General features: G+C 37.1%; 1 protein-coding gene and 1 long non-coding RNA gene across 8 annotated transcripts in view; both read right to left on the bottom strand.

The window, feature by feature from the left end:
• The window catches only part of LOC105151150 (Krueppel-like factor 6), a 337,682-nt gene that overhangs the window by 72,485 nt on the left and 239,761 nt on the right, over positions 1-25,436 (bottom strand). The window lies entirely within an intron of this gene.
• The window catches only part of LOC147907194 (uncharacterized), a 54,297-nt gene continuing 28,936 nt past the window's right edge, over positions 76-25,436 (bottom strand). Inside the window, exon 2 of the long non-coding RNA XR_015547560.1 lies at positions 76-25,436. This exon is cut by the window's right edge and continues 8,749 nt beyond it. This is a non-coding gene — a long non-coding RNA (uncharacterized LOC147907194).

The following is a 25,436-nucleotide window of genomic DNA, read 5'->3' as shown; positions in this document are numbered from 1 at the left end:
TGACGATGAATTATATTCAAAATAAAAATCAATTTTATTTTGATTTTTCTATTAGAACTGTAAATATTATGAAACTTTGTAAATAATAAAAAGATAAGAATTTAATTTTATCTTCACTTCAAATTTATATAATTTTTATTTTCGCTGTAATGTATTGAATACTGCATATTGAGAGGTCTTTTATCATTGTTCTATTACAGCTTTCATTCTAAACTCAAATTCGCTGGTCTTTAAACCTGAAGCACAAATAAAAACCTCATTACAAAAGGGTGCAACGTAAACGATTCGACCTTTTCAAGCCTAGTCTAGTTGAGCTTTCGGCTAACCATTTCGCGAATCCTTCCCACATATCCGTAGTCCTTAACCGCTCTCCACCTCTTTCCTCTCCCTGAATTCGAAGGCAGGAAAAACGCGCCGGACGGAATTTCCCAACGCGATTCGTCCCTTTTATCGGGGCGATAGAGTCAATCGGTCTCATTCAACGGATCCCTCTTTCTTGCCGGAGGGTGCGGGACGAGAAAGGAGGCGGAGGTATGGACAGAAAAAGATCGGGAAGGGAGTATCGAAGGACGGGGGCGCAAGCCCCCGATGTCAGCGGATACTGAATTCACCCCTTCGCGCCCTGCGCGATCCACGTTCTTGCATCCCCATTCCTCACAGCAGATTGTACCTCCGGCCAATCTGAAATCACATTAAGTCCGTCTCGATGCGTCCAGTCAAAACTCCAATTTAAAAGTTCCTGCCAGACTCTTTTCTCTCTCCCCGTTCCCTCTCCTTCCCTCTACTCACCACCGCCGCCTTTGTCGCTTCCGATCTCTCTTCAGGCAGCTGGAATTAGAAATACCGAAAATAGTTCTTCATCGACCGCCGACTAATTCCGCCGTGCCGCACGCGCACGCACGTACAAGCGATCCGCGTGTGCGTGCGTCTACCACCCTTTCCTGCAAATGCGTGTGTCTGTGTACGCTGTGAATGTGCGTTGTGATCGCGCAAGCGAGAGAGAGCTTTTGCACAGCAAAAGCTTGGATTAAGGGGCAGATCGAGGAACTCTGCGATTGGCCGTTACGTCGCGGCCGCATTATTGGCGCATTCCGCTTCATGACAGGTTGCTCCAGGGTGAGAGAGCTCCGAGAGGAAAAGCTTCCCGACACCCCCTCCCCGCCACCAGGAAGCTCGCCGGAACTTTTTCGACCAATTAATGAAATCGCCGCGCGGAACGTGGCTGGCGTTTGGACCGCGCCGTATTTTCTCCGAGTGAGATTATAGCAAATTCCGTGACTTAACCCGCGGAATTGCCAGTCGATATTTCTACTCAATAGGGAAACGGCCAAAGAGAGGCGAATGCGACAATTGATCGCGCGCTTAACTGATAAAACTCGCGTACACTTCGTTCGCAAAAGTTATTTCTGGTCCCGATGATCTCTTCGACCACAGATATCTCGCGGGGATGTAAAATTAAATCCTGTTTCAGGGAGAGACGCGCGGATCGATATTCGATTAGTCCTGGATCGGATAAGACTTTATAATTGGTTCGCGCACTCAACAGATGAAATTCACCTTCGTCCTCCAAAAGGTCTGAATCGCAATTACCACGTTAAATTTTTATGCGTGAAGTTATCAAGCATGTGTATATGTGTGGACGCGTGCGCAGCACACACATACAGGATCTTTTTTTATTCAGCCCAAGTTTTTTACTTTGTTCTAGACTTTCAAAAAAATATGAATAAGGTAGATATATTAAAATAAAGAATGTTACTGCAGAAAGTATTATCTCTTGCAATCCATTCACTGCAAGAAAGATCAGGAACGCATCAGTGAATACATCAGCGCATTCCTGCGCTCGTCAGTTCTTGCGTGAGTTTAACTGCCGCCGACAAGAAAGTAAAGGATCATTTCCCGACTCCCGGGAGTGCCAGGCAAGAAGCGCGAGCATCTTGTATGCTGGGATAAGGAATAGCCGCTCAAAATAGACGCGACGACGAGAAATGCGATGATAAATCAGAAAAGCTTCGTCCGCGCAGCACTAATGTTCGGTTAATCCCGAGGTGGTGAGAACCAATGCCTCTCGAGACATTGGTGCAGAATATAAAATATGTAAGAAGTTTTTTCTTCTAGCCGACGAAAAAAGTGGCGGAACAAAGAAAATACGTACCAAGTCGAAGGACGTCGAAGAGTTCGGCGGGGTTCGGTCTCGAGGATATTGTTGGCAGAACGTGCCGTGGAAGAGCAAAAGGAGAGAGAGATAAAAGAGAGAGAGAGAGAGAAAAGAAAAACCAGAAGTCCGTTGTTTTCTCGGCAAACAAAAATCCCACATCGAAATGAGTTTAAAATCGCCGCGTAATCCGTGGCCGACCCTTATCTCCTCCTCTTTCTCCTCGTCGGCAAGCCGTCTTAAACTTTTCCGGGATGCTCGAGGCGGGCAAAGCCGGATCCAGTGATGATATATATGTCGTGTCGCGAAAATGTCGTTAGGAATACTTTTCTATCGAGAAGAAGAGGAACCCTATTAAATTGGCGAACGGAAGAGACGTCAGAACTTTTCGCGACGACGAGATGCGGACTGTCGAATCCGTCGCGATGTATTCGTTGCCGTGATGATTATTCGTATCGTTTGGAATTTTCAGAATCTTGTCAATATCAAGAATTTATCAAACTGATTATAACTGGCTTAAAATTGCATAAAGCTGAAATTGGGGGCTCGTTCTGTATACTGTTTAAAGGTGCGGAAGAAGAAATTCGTAGAAATGTATATGAATAATCAGATCTTCGAAATCAATTCTACGTGGAATACGAGAGCATTCTTAATTGTGAATCTATTTGAAGAGTATATATTTTGTAAAAATGTCTGGCAATAATTATTTCTTATAAAAATGGACAAGCTGATTGACGCGTAGCGTTTCAGAATTTTAATTGTAGAATGAAAGCTTTTACAAGCAATTTACCGGAACTATTAAGTATAGGCACCGAGATTGTGCGGTAGCGATCAACCGTTACTACGCCAGAGATCAATGATCCCGTAGAATGAACGAGGCGTGGTGGATAGGTAATGAAGATGAAGGTGCAAAGGTCCATCACGGCCAGCAGAGTATTAGATTATCGGCTGTATTAGACGTAGATCGAGAAAAGGATTGCTCTTTCTGCCTCTATCCTCGGGGCTTTCGTGGCCTCCGGTAATCGGATTGTTCTTCGCCGACCAACGCGCGCTACCAGAGAAATCTTCGAAGCGTAACCAGATACGATTATGGAGACGTGAATGTCAAACCTCCCTCCACTGGAAGATGCCTTCCAGTGAGCGATAATTGAATGTCACTGATGAGACAATAAGACGCGATCTGAATGAATTCGGAATTAAACGTTTAATTATCTACATTAAGATTGATACGTGAATTACAAAGTGTATAGAAATAATTTAAATTATTTATCATTAATTCACACATATAATTTTCAATACTAGACGTAATAGATAATAAAATATCGGATGTAAAGAAATTTCAGCAACACAAGTCAAAAATTATGGGTAGTATAAAATTGAACATTTGAATACACGAATTTCTGGACTTCTCACGTTATTAGATATCAGGAACGATACTATTCTTATCTATTTCGTGGACGTTCACGACGTTGGCACGCGATCAACGTGTTTTTGCGAAAAGCACAGATATTTTCTACTCCAACGTTTTGGCTCCGGACTAACTTCTTCTCAGGGAATAAAATACTGGCGCCGAGATGTCTACATGTTGGAAAGTTTTATGTCCATATTAAAAATAGTTTTACGCCGTTTCGGACACACGCTCGATGGCGATACAAATCATGTATATCACGCTTGTGTATTTTTTTTTAATAGTGAGAAAATTATTTTATCTTTTTTATTTAGTTTTCGAACATTCGTTACCTACATATTGTTCAAGATGAGAAAATATGAAACTGTAAATCAAATTGTTCACAGTCTCATCTTATAATATCAATCAATATTTTCTATTATAATACAATCAATAAATTTTTTATGAATTCAGAATGTATCACATGCAATGAACAAATTATTTTTAATTTTTCTTTAATAAAAAAAATTGATTGTATTTATAAAAAAATTATATAAAATTTGATATTGAAAAATAAAATATCTCGGATATTTTTATCTCTTTTGTTGCATAAAATTCGGAATCTTGCATTTTTTTAAGTTAAAATCGACAGATAATTACGCCATCTAAATATATAAACAATGCGCCATGGAACGGAAAAATTATAAATCACACAATCACGTTCTTCATACAAGAGAGATATATTTACACAGATGTATACCAATGATTTGTCGAGCTCTCGCGCAAAAACAACTGGCACTTCAGCTGTGTCTACCACCGCGACGCCGCATCCCTTACTTATCTTCGCAGCATCTGTCCGTTGTAATTTGTCATTTCCCAGCTGTGTTCTGGGATGAACGAGCGAATTTACTGTAAGGTATCATTCGCGTAGGTGGATGTTTGCACCCTTACTATCTCATGAACAATTTATAAAGTAAATTCGCGTGTCGCAAAATTTCTATTTAACATACATTTTTTAATAACTTGTATACTCTTCACGATGCAAAGATAATTATGTCATTTATTTAGTAAACTAACAAGAAACCCTTTCTAATTTTATTTGTCATTTCTTGTGTGCATAATTCTAAATAAGAACAATTTAACGGTAAATCATAAAGAGTTAATTGTTAAAGAAAGAGAGAGAGAGAGAGAGAGAGAGAAGTTATCTATTTTTAGACATATTAACTAACGCAAAATTAAAAGCATACGGTTTTAATTGAAATCACTGGACCGAAGAAGAAGATTAAGACGCATTTTTGAAGCGCTTTGAGCAGCGCCGCGTATAACATGTCCGTGATAGAAGGACGGCCATTCCACCCCGTACAGATGCAGGTTATTATTATCCACAAGAAATACTCCTGGATGAGAGAGAGCGCTCGCTGGGTCAACCTATTAATCCCGGAGCAGCGACCACGATAACGATTCGGCGGAATGCTGCTAGACCATTATGCCCAGCCTCCTCCCCTTCTTTCTCTCCTTCTAGTTGCATCAAACCTGTCCGTTGTAAATGAAGTATAACCATCGCGTAAAGATATTTCCTGGATCAAACGATTGACCTTGAAACAGTGCAACAAGGCTACGGCGCCGTTTGTGGAATCAAACGAGGCGCGTGGTCAGCGGAACCTCACGGAAGAGGAGGAAGAACTTGAGCTGCGGCGCCAATCCGAGAAGCGGTAGGCAGGGCCGCGGCGAGACGTTGAAGAGGGTCGAAGTCTTACCCGTATCTCCGAGGGAGATCGATCGTGGCCCCCAGGAATCTTAATGGAGCCCGGGATTATCGGCCTTGCAGACATGAGGGAGGAAAGAGAGGAAGAGAGGGAGAGAGGAGGGGGACCTCGCTCCTACGAGCAAACAAACGTAATTGCACGCGAATCTGCCCTCACCCTCCGGCGCGCACGGCTTATACGATGATCGTCTTGCCGCACCTCGTCTCGTCCCGCCTCACTTTACTCAGAGCCATTACGGTGACTATGATTTAATCAACGCGGCGGCCTTAAATTATTATCGGTAGCACAGGTGCCAGGTGGCCAACGGTATCGCGAGTGCAAGCTTGGCGAAGCATGCGATTATCCGCTTTTGATCCATAAAAATGCGCATCATTTAAAAATACGGAGAGAAAGACGCTTAGAATATGTTTACCGTAATCTCACCTACACTGTTAGATATCAAAGAGCAATTGTAACCTGTAATTCCTTTCGTTGTTAAATAACATTTTATTATTTTTCAACTTCATGCATGTCAAAATGTAAATGAATCCGTTTCTATAATTAGTTTTAAAGTAAACAACATCATATTAATGTATGCACTTAGTTAATAATAAACTAAATTTGACACACTTTCTTGAGTTAAATTAACCACATGTAGAGCGGAGCAGTAGCGACAAAAATGATTAAAAATAATTACAATTATGTATGTATATGTATAGATATAATTTGTATGTATGTAATATATATAGATATAATTTGTAAGAAACAAATATAAAGTCTTTTTAGAATTGTAACGATAAAGACTTTGTTATGACTGAAGCATAATTGACACTTATCATAAGTGCAGTTTGTTATGTTATATTTATTGCGCACTTGAAAAACACGATATCTAGTTTGTGACGCACAACACATAAACATATTGTAAATTAAAATTAATTAGAGTAAGTATCATATATCGTTGTTGTTGAAATTGTGAAAAATTATTATATCGTAGATATTATATAAAAGAAGCAAAAGAGTTGTACAAAAAAACGCGAATATCTTATATAAAATTTCTCTTGACAGATATCCGACATTACATGTAAGGATATTTATCGTAAGTGCAGTTTGTCATATCTGTTGCACTTAAGAGACACTGACACGATGTATTGGGACGATACGTTAGTCTGACCTCGCATTTATGACGCTTCCACGTAACGTAGTCGCGGTGCTTGTCGCGAGAATCGTGAGTGCAAATGCAGCGTGAAGATTAATCACGTGATAGCGCTTTAACGACTCCCGTATGACAGAATTGCTAACCTATTCTTCTTCCCTTCTGTCATATCCTTGACGTCGCCGATAGGTGCTGCAGCACTTACATCAATGGTTTTGCGCCTTACGCAAACGTGACTCACAACTATGCTTCTTTGTATATGTACGTAGATACAGCACTGACGACTATGCGATTAATTACTTATGTAATTAAAAGTCACATTTTAATAAAAAAAAATATAGCAGGGTCTTTCATAAATCGTCCAAATATATTATACAAAAAATGTATCTTTTTAATAGCTGCAGTATTGTTGATTCTACATTAAAGATTTTACACATATAAAAATGTAGAATTCGCAATGAATGTCATTACTGTTTTTGAAAGAAAAAAGTGAACGCGAGCTCGTAATGCGGTGCATTAATTTTTTTTATAAAATCGTTAGTTCTCGTAATAATAATAATAATAATAGCAATAATAATTCACAAGATCTTGGATGACATGAAATTGTATGGGTTCAACGTGCGTGCAAACGTAGCCCGACGTGTTTGGCTATTCGGGATTAAAGCGGGAAACCTGTACGGAGCGGCGCGGGGACGAGAAACGCAGCTGCATCCTAAGGGCCGTTAATGATATTCGCAGGTGACACATCTAATTCAGTGACTGTACAGGCCGGAAGCTGGATGTGATGCCGGCGCGGCGCGTTGTCATCGCGCACAATGAGGATAAACGAGAACAAACGGTGAGCGAGGTGAGAGGGCATGTTTGCATTTTCATGTCGTTGCCAGCGGCAGGAAATACGCGAAATTACAACGCGCGCTGGCTTGATAGTACGCCCCGCGCTTTTACTTCCACGAGCGCATGCTCAATGAGGGCAGTTTTTAAAGCAAATTAGTTAATTACGATGGTAATGCATGGAAAGTACTTCTCGTTCTTGTTTCGCAGCGTGATGCAAACCAACGCAGATAATTAATTAAATCTGTGACGTTTACATCAAAGCAGAGGGAACGATAAGCTACCGCGGGGTTCGTTTACGTTAATCAGTGAAGACAAAGGTAAACAGCAATTCGAGTATCGATACATGACATAGAATAAATATTGGAATCAAGGCAAATCAAGGCATGTTATGTCGATATCGCCACAATGAATATCACCAATACGTAGGTAATCGTAATAGATATTCGTCATCGTCGACATCGCTGCACGACAATCAGATTTCTGGAGGGTAATATTAATCTAACTTTGGTAAAAGCAATCGTGACACTCGAGTCTTTTACTTGGATTTACAAAGGAAGGATTCCGAATGAGTCGAGTACGAGAAGGGAGACGTGCTTCTACGGAGAGAAAGCACAAGGTCGCGATGAATACAAAGTAGCTGGACCGTTTTGCGCGACCTACTTGAGATTCTCCGTAATCGCAGCCGGCGGCGGGGACTGTCTGATATCTTGTTTCTCGTCTCTTTTATATTGGAACATCCTGACTTAAGAAGAATGGTCAAGATCGTACTGGGCAAGCATTTGCAGCTTTTATCGATCGCGAAGGGAAATTTTGGCTACTTCGTTGATATGATAATAGATTCCGCTTTTTCTCCTCTTGTCAGCATATCGTTGACTTTTGTTTTCGGCCGCGTTACGTAAACTTCGAAAACAGCAAAACTGCAAAACTTGACGCAAAATCGCGAAGGAGATTCCATTGTTGAGTAGTAGAATGTATAGATGAACGAACGCGAAACTAAGATTAAACATCGGAGATATCCCTAGAGACGTAAGAAGTTTTCTAGGGAAGAGAAGATCGTTCGCGGATGATTGCGAAATCGCGATCGGGGAAACAGACACGGATATCTCCTCATCGTCTTATTCCACGAGGAATATTTCTACGTGGGTCGTCGTCACATTCTGAATTTTCAGAAGGACGAGGGTGAACGAATAGCGCCTCGCAAAAGCGTCCAACGTGACACGGGTAAAATATCCATGCTCGACAAGTTTCCAAGCTTTTTCAATCCTTCTCTTTTGCCTGCCTACCTGCCTGCCTGCCTGCCGAGAGAAATGAAACAGGATAAGAAGCATATAAAAAGCATTACTGTGCCTCGTGTGGGCACGTTAAATGCCCGCGACACGCGCACGTTTTATGTGCGAGCTTATTTTAATTCGCCTGTTAGAGCAACGCAAGAAGAGAATTCGAGCATTCGCGCATAACGCATTCGTGCTGTATAAGTCTTCCTCTAATGCCACGAGATTCTCGATTGTGGTGGATGCCGCTAGTTACCCTCGCACATATGTCTATGTCAGCGTTGGTCTTTCGGTTTGTAAACGCGAATCCTTGCGCGAGGTTGATGATAAATGAGACATAAGAAATAAAATAACAGTAATTTTCATTTTTTTAATGATACTATAAGTAAGTCTGTAAGAATTTTTGTTAACTATTATTAAAGAAATAAAACAATCATATTATATTTTAAAGATTTTGTCGTGATTTTTTTTAAAAGTATCACATTTGAATATCATTTCTTTGATTTGAACATAATCTTTTTAAATCAACGAAAAGACGTTCGAATCAAAGAAATTTTTTCTTTAATCGTACAGTAAAGAAACATTTCTCTGAGTGCACAATAAAAATATGCTTTATCTAGGATCAGATTTGATTTCTAAAACAATAATTCGAAAGAAAAGCTAGTAAAAATTAAACGGTTTTCGGAGCGTAAAATAAAACGATTAATATAGTTGATTAGTAATACATGGATTTTCCGTTCGCTCAGCAAGACGTCACATCGATCGTGTATCAAGATCACGCATGGTACTTATTTCGTTCACGTAACTGGCATCGCCGGGAGGTCGATGTTACCGCTGCGGCGAGAGATCGTTTCCCTGCAGTTTATGACGGTAAGAGAAGCCAGAAGCAAAGTATTAACGCGAAACTTTCGCGAGAAACTGTGCACGCAGGTGACGATGGGTGGCCGTTGCGATTATAACGGCTTAGATCGCTTTTATGACGACCATCATTATCGCAGAGATTGTTACACCGTTGGAAATGACGTAAGATAAAAATGAAATTGTAGAGAGCGTTCGTAGACGAGCGCTGAGATCATGACGCTCTCTTCTTTTCGTAGATGTCGCTCGTAGCAACTTTGGAAGCACGATTGTACTTCGAACTAACGAATTTTGCCAATGAATTTTTTGATTAAATACATTTTTAAAAAGTTACATCTAGTATTTGGCGTTTTATAATATATATTATAAAAACTTAAAGACAGAATAAAGAAATGTTAAACATATATATAAATTTTATAACATTTTTTTTAAATTAAAATAGATAAACTAAAATAGATATTTTGAAAAAAACGTTCACAGATAAAAAATTTTTCGTAAATTTAATGTTTAATTATCATTATAGTGTAAAAAAATTCATATTGTGTGTAGAAATTAAAATAAAATCTCTGATCTATATTTTTTTTATCTTTCTACTTTTTCCCTGTTTCACATTTTTCTTCCTGCTCTATTTCCTTCTTTCATCGTTTTAACTAAACTTTCTTCTCCCATTCTTTCCCGTGGTCTTTCACGTCAGTAATACACTTGCGGCTAATGTAAATTTAAAAGTCAACCTTCCGTCTCGTCCTCGCGATAGAAATTCATCGCTCGGTTAGTCCCTCACTTTCATTAAGGATGATTAAACTTCTGCTGGCGTTCTTAGGTAAAAATAAAATACTTGTTCAATGTGGCTGAGAATTTTCTAAAAGAACGGTGTAAAGACCATTTAAAAAATAGGCGACGTAAACTTCCACCCGTCTTCCATCATTGTTCCCTTGAAACTGTTTCGCAGATTTGCTGAAAAAAAATTTTTTCCTCACGAATGAGTTACAACGTTCTCTTTTACGATCGTTCTTGCCTTCGTAAAGGGACTCACGCTTTTCATATGCAAAACTTTATAACCTCGCCGTAATATTCGATCTTTTTCTGCTACTTCTCTTCGACTACTTTCATGAGCAATACACTTCAGCGATATTCTAACAAAAAGTGACAAGAAAAACTTTTGATCACAACGGGTAAAAATAGGAATACATTCGTAATTATATAGTTTTAAAGAGTGTAATTATTAATTCACACGTTGCATAATATTATCGTGTTTAATTAAAAGAATAAAGAATTTCTCGTTATGTAAATGATCATCGCGCGCTTAAAACGTAACGAAAAATAATTTTCATGTCGGTATATTCGCTCTTTTCTTGATTCTTTTCATGAGAAATAACGAGTATTCTATGAAAAGGCTGAGCAAAGAAGTTTCGTGCATGGTCGTGTGTACGCACTTTATACCGTGATGATAACTGACGATCAAAGCCTTGAAAGCGGCCGCGTGTTTTCTCGAATTAGGCCGTGAATGCTTGACAACCTACTTTGATTAGGAAGTGACTGAAGAAAGAGCAGCTTGTTGAATCTGTCTACCATCCTTGGCTTCGTAGCATTTCACTCGACGTGAACGACTCGAATATAGTTTATCTCGTACGAATAAAATAAATATTTTTACTTATTAAAAAGATTTTCCCTCCTAATTTTAATGTTGTAAGCTTCATAATGCTTGTTTCATAATTTTGCACATATCAATAAATTTCTAAATAATTTATGGTTAATTTCATATTGTATATATTTACTTAATTGAATAGGTATGTATAATTATATTCATGTATAATATAATCAACATTATATATAAAAGTATTATCTTGTAAAAAATAAGAATGTACGAACGATGGAAATAAATAAATTCATGTAGGAGAATTCGTTCTCACTTTTGTTTTCGTTTTTCTCCAGCCAAGCTATCGATAGTAAAGATAGAGAAATAAAGGTAGGCATCTCGGTATTCTTAAACGATGGACTCTACGAGAGAGAAAGAGAAAGATAAGGGAGGAATGACGATGTTGATGAGCCCGTACACATCCTCGAAAAGCCTGTAATCTGTCGCCATGGTGACCGGGCAAAGTCTTTCCTCCTGAATTATTTACGGACATCGTCTCCGAGCGGACGGTGTCACGACTCGAGGGAAAATTCCGGTTGACCCGAATCAGAATTGAAGATATCGAAAGTCGTTCTTGGTCACCCTTTGGTAGTGGCTCGCAAAATTTAATGAGAAGAAATTTTGTAAGAGATGATTACTTACATTTATACGAAAACCATGATAATAGGTTATTTAAAATCGATTGAGATCGATGAATAATTTTGCTCAATGCGATTAATCTTGTTTAATATAGACAAATGCACGGCTAATGCCTTTGCAAAAATAAAAACTTAAAAAAATCGTAATTGCATATTTGCATATTAATTATAATGAGATAGATTCATTAACTACTTCATTATTTTCTCTGTAGCTCCAATATTAGTGGAAAATTCATTATTCTCACACACATTGAATATAAAGTGCATGGTATATAAAATCGATTAGAGCAAAGTTTCGTCAATGTTGAACTACTATCTAAATAAAGTTTTGACGTGAAGTTTAAAAAAAAGCTCAAACTACCGGAAAGTTATCTGGCTACTTAAGTTGCACTATTGCCCCAGTATCTTGTCAGCATTTCCTTCGCGTTGCACATGCCTATATAGTTAAATAATCTTCTCTAGAAAGCAGAGCTTTCCATCACCACAATATAATCTGCGAACAGTCGATTCAGCTTTACAAAGGCAGACGAGATCGTTCCAAACAAAATTTACTGTTGTGTCGTTGGATGTCACCTTCGAAGCTGACACGAGGGATCGCATTATACCAAGTGACGTTCGCTCTACCGGAAGCAGCTCTGGCTGTATTATTGTAATTGATTCCTCTGGTAGTCGCATGAAGAAGGCTGCTGGTGCTGTTGGGCGACAGGCAAGAGGGGAATAAGTCGATTATCGAGCCTCGGTTGATAAGGCACAGGAGCACGCTCGGCGTTCGGGCAGATTTACGTCGTCCTCGATAAACCTTCAAGATTAAGAGTACCGGGCTTCGTTCTTTCTGCCTTACTTTTTCTTTCTTCCTCATTCTGCTCGTCCTCCGTTATTCTCTTCGCTACCATTCTCTCTCTCTCTCTCTCTCTCTCTCTCTCTCTCTCTCTCTCTCTCTCTCTCTCTCTTTCTGCTTTCTCCATTCCGTTCTCGGCGAGATTTTATTTCGAAGTCCACGAAGTGAGTTTCCTTGTGATGAAACTGTATATATACGATAGATACGCATCAGCTGGCATTACGAAAATATTACAGGATGATCGATTTCATATTTCGTTTCTTGTTATCTTGCCCATCCAAAAGCTCACGTCTACAAAAATGACGCTTGGTCATCCTGTCGATGCGCGAACTCTGTGAATCGAATAGTCGAGGAACGACGTTGTCAGTACTGCAATCGCGTTTTGTAATAAAAATTGAGAAATTGATAATTGAAGATTTGGAAATTACATGTAATTTCCATTAAAAAGAATAATATTTTATGATTTTTCCGAAATATATATAAAACTTACGTCAAACAAGATATCAGATTTAAAAAAATGTATTTTCAGTCTTTCGCTAAATAAATAACATTTGTTAATTTTTCTTTATTCTGAAAAAATGATTTTTGTACGTTGATTTATTATTATTACATACATGTAACAATAGAATTTACGAACTCCTTAATCCAAGAAAATTTACGAACAATATCAAAACGTAAAAAAGATATGTAATATCTCAATTAAGAAAAGGTGAACGATGGATTAATTTCCGCAAAATATTGAAAAATACGATAACGATGGAGGTGGCGGTCGGTGTGTATCGGTCAGTCGGCGCGTTTTGAAAAATAACACCGAAACGTTGCAATTTAATATCCACTTGAAAAACGACGCGTCCGAAGTCCCGCAGTAAACGAAAATGTTTTCAATATTTCCAGTGGCGATAAAAGCGATTGACAGAAATCAAGTACCCTTCAATATCCAGCGCCATATGATCGGAAAGTACTGGAGCGGGGTATAAAGGCCTGCAATTAGAGAAATTGCAGTATACGCGTGTGTGTGAGTTCATCGCGCTGCAATCCAAATAATGGTGTACCTACGCGATGTGTTTTTCAAGTATTTCGACATTTGTATTTTGCGAATGGACGGAATGGGCATTTAAAAAATATATTTTCCAAGTTGTTCGGCAACTAGTGCGATAAAAATGCGAGTATGTCAAGAAACGTCGATGTATAATATATGGAGAGTGGAAATTAATATCCCACATATAACTAGAGACTTTTGAAAAGAATTAATAATATTTATATTTATTTTGTAATTTATTAATTTAATTTAACTTTCTAAAATTTCTAAAATAAATCATAATTATAGAGAGAATATAAGAGAATATCCCTTGTATATTTACTACTATGCATACAAAGTATTTATTCATATTCTTGAAAACACATATTTGTATAGTAATATATATGGTGAATAAGGCAATAGCTATATTACGAGGAGTCGCGTACGATGGAAATCGAGGAAGGTACGAGTTTTGATCGATCGATATCAGACAACGATTCCCTAATTTCTTCAGTCGTTGTACGCTCGCGGTTAGGTCGTTGTTCTTGGTGTCTAGCTAATGAAGTCTCTTGGCTTTCACGCTGACTATCAGCATAGTGTCTCTTGGGGATGTTCAAGATAATGACTCTCGGATGGTATCTTTAAATAGAAACGTCCCTTCTCTCTCTCTCTCTCTCTCACTCGTTTTACGAATGTACGTCTGATGCAAAAAGCCACTCATAAGGAGACACGAGGGAATTACTCGCTAACAAAAGTATAGTTCTCACAATCTTCTTTCATCATATATAAATATTGTGGGTCATTTACCGAATAAATTCGAATTGTTACCAAGATGAAAAGTTAAATTAACTGCATATATCATAATTAAAATATCGAGATGAGCAAAGTTGTTTAATTTTTTAATAAAAATTTATAGTTTTAAATAATACGTAATATTTCAATATTTATATAGATAATAGGAATTTTTTATAACTTTTTCATCGCGTATGCGTGTTTAGATGTTTAAAAACGATTAATAAAGAATGTATACATGCTTGATTCGAAAATAAACTACTATCAATAGCGTATCGATTGCTTAATTTAGTCTCGTTTAGCCAGACGTCTCGATTTATAAAAAGACGACAGAGTTATAATGCAATTATATGACGCGACGCTCATTCAAACATAATTCATTATCAAGATTCACACATCGATAAAGATGATATCGTTGGATGAATTCTCGGCGCATGATAACTGAACAGTATCGTTGCAGTGAATTTCAAGCGCACGGCGTCGCCTAAAAAAAGCTCTCTTGCTAGCACGTGTCCGTCGGGAATGCACCGAGGTCGAGGTCGCCGAAGACGAGGATAGCCATCTGCGCCGCGGCGTTTCTGGTGCCTGTCGGTAACGAACGACGTCGTAACGACGTCGTTATGGAGATATATATACAAACGTCTTGGCCCTGGCTCGAGTTCGCCTTCCCCTCCGGCTCGAGAACGCGACTATACCGCATCGTCATGGGGGTGTAACGGGGGTTGCGGCTTCATAAGTCGACTCCTTGCATACCTACCTCTCCATCCATTCTCCTTCGTTCGAACTCATCCAGCACTCGTGGGCGCGGTCGTCTAGGTTGCCCTACACCGACCCTAAAGAGTCGCCCCATTAACGCGATTTATGATCGCCTAGAGTCCGAAATAAAATATCCATTCGCTGCACGGCGCACCCTCCTGTGTGCACGAGGTTAACTTCGTCATAGGTGCGGGGTAATGTCGTGGGTGAACTTAATTTGGGCCTCAGAAGGGTTAAAAGTACTCATTACTAGTCTTCAGGTCTTCTTGCTATTAATTAAACGTTTAATTATGCGAGCTAAAAGTATGATGCTAAAAGGTTTATTTTATTTTCTAGAAGTACCTTGCGTTCAAGGACTTCACTACATTTGCACAATGTTAAAACCTTGGTATATTTGCACAATCTTGAAAACTTAAATTTCGAGGAAATTGAACATTCAAACTCATCACCGTAAGTAGAGAGCAAGCTTAATATTGGTACACGATTAGAGATAAAAGTTAGAAGAGAGGAAAATATCAAAAGGGAAGAAAATGTATCACCCGCAAAGTGCACTTCTTCTGAGATATGAGTCCTCGAGAATTCAGCAAATAATAACTTGCTTCCCGCTGTTGCGTTAACAATCGCTTTGGTCTCCCAGTGGCTGTTTCTGCTGATAACAGACTTACTCAAACTAGGGGAGATAGAACGACCTTCAAACGGTGAGTCATAGCTTTACGCAGGTAACCATGGGGAGACTCTTTCTCGGAAAGGGAGCGCTTTACGAACTGTATGTACGTGAACTTTCTTGTTTCTGCTGGACTAGAGAATTCATAGCCAGGTTTATGTCCACATTTCACGTAATGCACACACAATGTTTATATCGGCACACTATATTTGTGCTATATATATTTACGAACCATAAGAGACAATAAGAAATTTTTCACTAAGCAAACTTTGCGTCATACCTTCAGGTTTTTTTTACCAGGTTTTTTCTTTATATATAAAGTTTCTTAAAGTATTTTAAATTAAGAAATTAAAAAATGTTAAAAATACTAAAAAAAAAAGACAGCAATAATTAAAAGATGTTAGCGGAAAGATGATCATATATTTTTCTCTCTTCTTTCGTGACCATATTCAATTAATCCAAATTAATACAAGCCAGCTAAGCGACATAAATAATTCTTACATCAGCACGACTGTTTTATAACATTGCCATTGCTTCTCAACATGAACTTTTCACAAAAATAGGCTCTTTCCATGAAATGGCAAGTCACCATCCGTGAAATTGAAATTCGGCTATTCGCGTAAGATGTGCGACGATAAGGTCTGATTTCATTCTATCAGCGAATCCACCGGAACGTGACAGAGAGTTTCAGATGACCGCGACACGATTCACACAACAGTGGAGCGCAATTTACTCCTCGGCGTCATCGAAACTCTCTTCGCATTGCTGCTCCGCGATCTAAATCGCCAAACGCAATTCCATGGACTGCGTCGTCGGTCTGCAGCAGGACCTTCCAACGAGTCGCTCAACAATACCTTTAATCAACAATAATTCTGCACACATCGCGTAGGGGTTCGCGGATCAGGGGACAGCCGAGAGCGAGGCCGCCAACGATCGAGAGAGTTCCACGTTACGTTTTCTCTTTGTTCCCCGCGAATCTGCACCCGGGAATCCTCCGTCGCTGAAAACCGTCCACTGGAAAATTAACACTGTCGGGATTTTCGTTGGATACGTTGCTCTGATACATTCGCGCGCGGAATAACATCGTAATGGCTGCTGAGCACGCCGTAGCTGCTCGTCGAATTAATCTCTTATTTTCTTGCAGTGATATGATTATTTTCTGATTGATTTCGGTTAATTCTGCATCGCTGCAGAACATACGCAAGCGCAATCTAAACCGTGGATATTGTATGGAAATTGTTGTATCGCGCGAACAGACATCATTACCATGAGAATAAGTTGTTGATTTCAACAATATTCAGCGATGCAAAGGGATATGTTTGCATTCGACTAGTACGTATTTATTGACTGCTATTGAAATTATTGAATTAGATACAAACAGTTATTGCGGTAATGGATACAGTAAACTTCTATTATACTAAACATAATAGAAAATAACCTCAATAATATATGAAATTTGTTAAAAATATACAATCTAATACATCATTCAAAGCGTGGAAAATGCATCGCTATTATTTTTTATCTCTTATTGGCATAATGTTTTATTAAAAATATGTGCCACAAATTTATTATCCGCGAAACAATTTGCCTCAAGTTATTCCAAAAATACTATAATAATTGTATAAATAATAATTGTAAAAATAGAAATCATTTTTGTTATTACAAAAATCGATTAAAAATAAAATTTCATGTATTATGTTATCGATGACTTGCCGCAGGTCATCGACAAATTCCCAGCTGCCTACCCAATCATCTCGTTCCTGTTTATTCCTAGTCCTTGTGTACTCCCCTAGTGGGACTGCATTGTTTATTCAGCCTCCGGAAGAGGCTGACGAGTGTCGAATGGTATACGGCAAATTACAACGAAGAGCGATAAATTTAATGTATATGTTGAAAGGCAGAAGCTGACATAATTTCAACAAAAAGAAATTCACGTTTTTACTTTCGATAGTATTTCTAGATATTATTTCTGTTTTTCTCCTCGTTATTTTTTGTCTCGTCATCAATTGTTCTATTTGTATTTAATTGTTCTATTTGTATTTAAACCATTATCGGTTTCTCATTTTTTCGATATCGCAATTCTAATTTAGGATCAAATGATAATCATAAACTGTTAATCTGTAAATGACTTGGTGAAATGCTCAGAACACCAAACAAATTTTATTTTTTTATATTTTTTAATAATGTTTTTAATATTTTTTAATAATGTACAAAATTAAATTTACGTTATTTTTATCCCTTGTGAGATAAAAATAAGACTTTTATAATTTAAGACTTCTGGGCAATATTTATTTTTCTTTTTCAAAACAAGATTTTTCGGATAATACGTGGGATGTTATGATTATCTTGCTACTTACAGATTAATTTATATAGTTTATTTTGAAAAAAAAAAACATTTCAGAATTCTAAGAAATTCTCTATAATATTTAATTAGTCTTTTATTCTAATTGATCACACTACAATACTATTCGTCAAAAGATTATTGAGATTATTTGTCACAACAACAATTTCGATAGTATATATTCCACAATATACGACTTATTTTGTTTATACATTTTATTCGCACATACAGAGCTTGCAAAGGATGTGAAATAGCGTCAGTTTTCGCGTATAAAAGCGCGTAAAAGCTCTCGGTAAAGCATTAATCAGAAAGAACGGCAATCACTTCGAGACACGATATATTCCGCGAAGTCCCGAGACAACACGCAAACTTTCGCAAGGGCGAATTCGATGAACCAACTAAAACCGGTTAGTCGTGCTAAATAATTTCGCGCACGTCGATAAGATGCCGCACGCTAGGAAACTCGTGTGCAAACTCGTTGCGCAACGCGGGCGTGATAAGACGAGAAAATCACGAAGCTACATAGCCATTACAGAGTATAATTATGACGTTTTCTGCAATTTAACTACACACCTCGACGCTATTTGTATAACGAACTAATGAATATGTAAACCCTTATAGAATTTTTTCCAAGCATATTTGATTGCACATAATGGAACTATAATTACAAAAGAAATTACAGAAACTTTGGATAACAAAAAAGCATAATAAAGTCGATGTTAAAAGCTATATAATAAATAATTCCTAATGAGATAATATAATCAAATTTTTATATTTGCTACGTTATGATATGTACAGTTTTCAATAAAATTTCAGTAAAAAAAACAGTTGCATACAAATATTATTTCTTTCGTTGTTGGCTTTATTGCGTCACTGGAGAATTTGTCGACAGAAGAAAGTTGGAGGATGCACGGTGTATTGCGAAGTAACTACAGAGTCAATGAGAGAAATGTAGTGGAGAGAGAGAGAGAGAGAGAGAGAGAGAGAGAGAGAGAGAGAGAGAGAGAGAGAGAGAGAGAGAGAGAGAGTGGTGTGCCTTGCAGAGAATTCGCTTGGTGAGCCAGAATTTCGAAGGCCTCGCGTGAAAATGAGATTTCACGAGACTACGATGTTTCGAAATTAGTTCGCCTGAAAAGTCAACATAAGGTACCTCGTTCGCGGTGGTTCGTTACGAAATCTAATCGAGAACGAATCCGATTGCCACGTGGCTCTCATTCTGATTTCAAATCACAGATGTACTTAGTAATAGTATTCTGTATTCAATATTGCGTTAATATTCATCGATATTTTATAAAACTATAATTAAAAATAATCATATTGGAATAATTATATTTATAATTGTATTACAATATTAAAGTACTACAATATCATTTATATGTATATCTATAGAAAATCAATTTACAGTTGCATATTTAATTACCGAATAAAGATTTTAACAATTATCACTAATATGATAAATCATTACTGATAATTGTGATAAAGTTTAAGCGAAAGGATATCAATTCATAATGTGATTATAAGAATGATTTTCGATTCAAAAATCACAATGAAAATTTTTTATAGGAAAGACATGATCTATATCTACATTTAGCTAAGTTTCAACTTTAAATAACGATCATTCAAAAAATTTTTTTTCCTATTTAATGTTGCTAAATATTAATATCAAACCTATCTAATTAATATATTTTAAATTATAACACAAAAAAAAGCAATGATATAGTAATACTCTTTTCGGAATATATTTAGATATCAAAATATTATAATATATTACATATCATCAGATTCAGCTAACTCGCTCTTTTAACCAGAAGTAATACTATATATTAATTTATAATTATGCCTATGACCATCACGAAACGCGAATGATGGTTAGTGGGATACCTCATCTGTCAGATCAACGAAAATCGCATGAATGCGAAGGCGAGAACGAGAAGAAGATGGCAGTGTATACACTGAGGAGTCAAAGGGCAGGGGGACCAGACGTCGTACACAAGGGAAATAACATGCTTCGTCAACAACGGTGCTGTAACTAATGGATATTCCGACGGCGCGGTAGAGAAACTGATGATCCACCCCCGCGAGCGAATAAGTAAGCTCGCCGCCATTCCCGAAGCGGTCTGACGCGTGCTACATCAACGGCAATGAAATTTGCGAGAATGAACGAGAAACAGAGCCAGTGAGAGGCAGAGAGGAAGAGAGATAGTCGCAGCCGGCCGATTGATAGAACGCGTATAACAAAATTGCTTCAAAATATACGCACAACGGCGCAACAAACGAAATATACTGCTGGCCGAGAAAGGCACATAAATATCTATATGCGAGTAAATACCGGAGGTTGATATCGAGGCGTGAATTCGATTTGATTAGCCTGTTCGTAAAAAAAGTCGAGCATGAAATACGCTAAAACTATCAACGCCGTGAAAGCAGTGAAAACGATTTGACGGGATAGAATGTGTGGCTGAATTCAGCGAGAAAATTATAATAAAATGTTTTTCATTGGAACTCACTAATTCTTACAATAAATGAACAATTTTATTAGCTACTATTATTAGCATTAGCTTGTTCGTGTAAATTAGATGATATATCATTACTTTCCTAAAATATATAGTATTCACAAAATTGATGTAATTTCACCGATCAATACTTTATTAATATTTGATTATTATCAGATATTATATTAAAATGTTCAATATTATATTCAGCAAAAAATAGTTAACAATTTGTCAATACTATTTATTATAAAATATTCTTTATTAAATTTTTTACAAACTTAATCATAAATTCAAATTCACTTTTTGCATCTATTAATTTTGGAAATTTTCGCCATCCTTGCTAAATGCGCACATTTTTTACTTTAAAATCTCTCACATCTGTAAACGAAGATCCAAGAAGAGTCTTCTTCTCAACTTCCGTCTAAAGTTTTATTTGTTCTGTTCATGAATGTAGAAATTTTTCGACACATTGGGTGATCGCGTCTGTTCGCGTCGTCAGGACTTACGGAAGTGGATGACGAAGTGGAACAGGCGAAAAACTTTCAAAGTGTTTGTTCATACTAACAATCGGTCGAAACCGACTGAGAAAAAGTCCATTTTTGCGATTTGAATACGTTCAACTCTTCCATCTAACCCGTGCTTAACGTCTGCTTCCCTAACGAGCCGACATCATTTAACTTTCCCCAAAGAAAAATACGTATTCGATGAGGCATAAATACCTTGATTATTCTTGGCGAAAGTGCTGTCCTTGCGCTTAAAAGCGCACATAATTCGCTGGGTAGATAATAGTTGGTTAATCATCATCCAATTAATGTGGTTCCTCTGAAGGGGGGAAAAAAGCTTTCAGTCTTTTATCAGCTCAAGTAAAATATAAAGATGGAAAAGACCACGTGTATATGTACGTGCATTTGTATGTGTGCACATATTATCTACAGAAGTTACAATCAATTGAATAAAATATGTAGCAAATTTTTGATGAGTTCGGAATAATCGCTATTATCATACTTATAATTCATAGAAATTCAACGTTCCCAGTTACTATTACGATCGAAGGTCTCGTGATTGTTAAGCTGTTAAAATTCAATCTCCGGCAATCGCTTTAGGTCTCTTTACGTGAGGCAATTGCGACAGTAATATTTCTCCGTAAGAATACGGCGATAAGACGCGGATTTCGCCGAGCGATCGATCACCTGAATTACGAGAGCAAGGATGGCCGGTCTGCTCGGCGCCAGATCTCCTGCGATCGGCAGGTAGATAATGCTGGGTACACACGCGATTTCATCGATTCTACATTCACACAATGGCAGGGGCCAGCGACCGCGGTAGCGATGGGAGAAAAAGGGACGAGCCATTCACGTTTGCTGATGAGAACAAGCAGCCTCGTAAGGACTGAAAGGTAAAAATCTGCGTTCTCGCTCACAATGGGCCGCACTCCGAAATGAACGATTCTCGGCGTTTTAATTCTCGAATAATAGGTTTCGCGGCGGAATCATCACTGGTAGATACGCATATTACCATTTTCTAATAATTTTGAAAAATAAAAAAGTTTTGCTTCAAAATTTATAATAAAAAACGAAGAAAAAAATAAAGATGAGAATTTATCAGAATGAAGAGCAGCATCGTAATAACGTAAACTCATTTTGAAAATACATACATGAGTCCAAGAGTTTCGAGAATCTTGCAAGAATCTATACTTTGAATATATTTATTATATTATATTACGTCGTATTGATATTCCAAAATTTTTAGCTTACACTAATTTTAAGAAAAGTGCCACGTAAATGAAAATGTAACATTAAAATTATAAGTATGTCATTAGCGTTAATATAACAATACAATATTATACATTCAGATTATAAAAAGGATATTTCTAAAATATAAACGTAAGAAACATTTGTATCTGTCCGGAGATCTATCTATCTTCAATGTCGTTCCTATGAAGGATCGCCTCGCCCTCGCTGGACAGAGAAATTTTGCGAAAAGATATACGGGTTTCCTATCGGACAAAAATGAATGGAACGGGATGCAATTTATAACAATGTAAGCATACACGCGACGATCGATTCCGTAGTAGTAGCCTCCGATACCGTTTCAAAAGTATGAAGACATAAAACAAAAGCAACTTTTCGTGAGTGTGCGACATAACAATATCGATACATTTATAAAAACAATTTATTGGATGCAGTTTTGTGAAGAGCTATTTTTTCCTATCGGCCTATATTCTGCAGATTTCATTTTCTTTTATGAACCATCACTCTGTTCGTTCTGTACGTAACATAAGAAAGAGAAAGAGATACAGTACAATTTTGATCAATAAAATTACTTAAGAATAATTTGTTTTCTAAATTAAATATCTAATAGAATTAATAATAGCACAGAAATTTCTTGTTTTCAATCAATTATTCTTATACAAAAATAATAATTAACTGCTTCATTCATACTCTAAATACGCTGACGAGTGAGAGAATGCAATCGTTATGAATCAATTAGCGAAGACAGACTTAATTAATGAAAACAATAAATAGAACAACGAATAAAAGTGAAAATAACACAATCAAATGCGGTTCACTAACAAATGAAAACATATCTCTCTCATCTACATTAATGTTACAAGAAAAAAACTTATCCTATCAATTATTTCTATGCCTTTAATGAGACATGAAGGGTTAGATTACGTTACACAGTGTACAACAAAACGATGCAATATACGATCTCGTAGTGAAGCTACATGACCTATCGCAACGTGATGTAACTCTCGCTATAATGACCATATCTCATAACATACATTTCACAAGCGGACTTCGCCAGAACGTTAATGAAAGCCGTAATAGTCTCGTATAAACACATTCCTCGTAAAACCCTTTCTCCTCCGATACATGCGGATGCGTTGTTCAGAGCGAGAATACGAAGCGGTAAATCTTGAAAAATGTCAACGATTTGTCCGGTGGGTTAAGCACAATCGTTCCCTGAAACGAGCTCTAGCCATGACAGCGACTTAACGGCCGCGCCGTGGCGGAAACGCGGCGATCGATCGTCCACAGACTTATGACTTTCCATTTCTTACGCCCGATGCGATTGGAGAACCGAACCCGAATGTTTATCGGCCGGTGCGGCGGTGACGTTGAAGAATTGAAAGAAAGGGTGCGATAGGGGTGTGTGGGAGGAGTGAGCACCCGGAGGGGCCGTCTCGTGAAACTCGATGGAAAGATCCCTTTCATCGTCGCTCTGGCTTTTTAATCCCGCATCCGTACGTTTCGAGATAACGCCAGGAAAAAATTCGAATGCAAGACCCGGAATTATGCGTTATAAATCTTAGCTTTTAAATTATCGAAGTGTTCCTCGAAGACACTGGGATATCTGATGCATCGATAAATGCGAAAAAGGATTGAGTATCTTAATTGTCTCTCTTGGCTGTACTAAAAAAAAATTACGATAAGGTATAGCGCACAACTGAAGATAACTGTTGACATGTACACCTATACAATATATTGCAATTTTAAATTCTGTAAAATCGTTTAATGTTAAAATTAAAGCTTCTTTATTTGTATAAAAATAACATAAGTTCCGCTTCATAAAAATAAAACATTATTATTAACATATTAATCGTTTTGTATTAAGTGTTATAACAAATTTTCTTACATCTCTCTTTTAATAGTTTTATATTATGTGTTTTACGTAATCCACTTTAATATAATTTTTTGTAATTAACTTATAGTTGCGCATCTAATTTTTAGATAATCTTATTATGTTGAGAAAACAAGTTGGGCAAAGGTTAATCTAATAATAAGAAAAAAAAATTCTAACAGTTACCTAAGCTCAAAGTCTAGTAATAGTATAATACAGTATTATTAATTGAAATTGAAGGCTAGTAACTTCTTGATAGGATTTTCAAGCTTAGTTGACGAAACAAGGAGATGGTTCTACATCTAGTTTCTGCATAATGAGCAATCCGTAAAATCCAGCATAGGATGACATCGAACTTGGATGCATCAACATGTTAACTAGAAGGATTTAGCTATGCTCATCAAAGAAACTGTGTACTTAATCTCGCGCATTAATGGAATTTAATCGAAATTCTACATTTATGTTGATGTAGTTGAAAATTCTGGAACAATTTTAAATTAAAAGTAAAAGCAATAATTAAAATGATTTGTAATATTTATAAAATATTTACAAAAGCGATCTCTTCTTAAACGGAAATAAACAAGTAGTTTCTATTGATTGCGATAGTATTTATCTAATTTGTCAATCATATTGTCTTTGATAAATTCTGTGCTGAAAGAAATGAGTTTATTATTAAAACGAAAAGTGATAACAAATGTAATGATTTGATAGGAAAACGAATAGATTAATTATCATTACGAATCACTTCTCATTATTTATCAATATAACAAATAATACACAATTTACGATACAAATTACATTTGCTAACTCGTTGTATGTATCTTTTGCAAATAATCAGTATTACTAGCAAATAAAAATCTATCCAGCAGATACATGATTGCTTCTATTATTTTTAATTATTTATCTAATTATTTATTAGAATTTATCTAATTATTTATTAGAATAGCAGACTAACATCAATCTTGACAGAAGAATCTTATATTCGTTTTTTCAGTTTCCGATATTTGTTGTCACTGTATCTACAAATCATTTGTTGCAGACAGCTTGTTAAATTAACAAATTATAGATAACTATACGCATTCAGAAAACTCTCTTTTCTGAGTGTGTATAGTTATCTGTAATGACACTACATTATGGAGAAACAAATATTTGTTGTGGAGATTAAATTATTAAAATAATTTCCTCTAATTCATGTACGAGAGCTGATTATTTAATCTCCGCTGTTATTAATCTTGAT

Source organism: Acromyrmex echinatior, chromosome 15 (genome assembly GCF_024713525.1).
Source record: "Acromyrmex echinatior isolate Ae372 chromosome 15, ASM2471352v2, whole genome shotgun sequence".
NCBI classification, from domain to species: domain Eukaryota; kingdom Metazoa; phylum Arthropoda; class Insecta; order Hymenoptera; family Formicidae; genus Acromyrmex; species Acromyrmex echinatior.
This window is presented reverse-complemented; position numbering and strand designations above follow the sequence as displayed.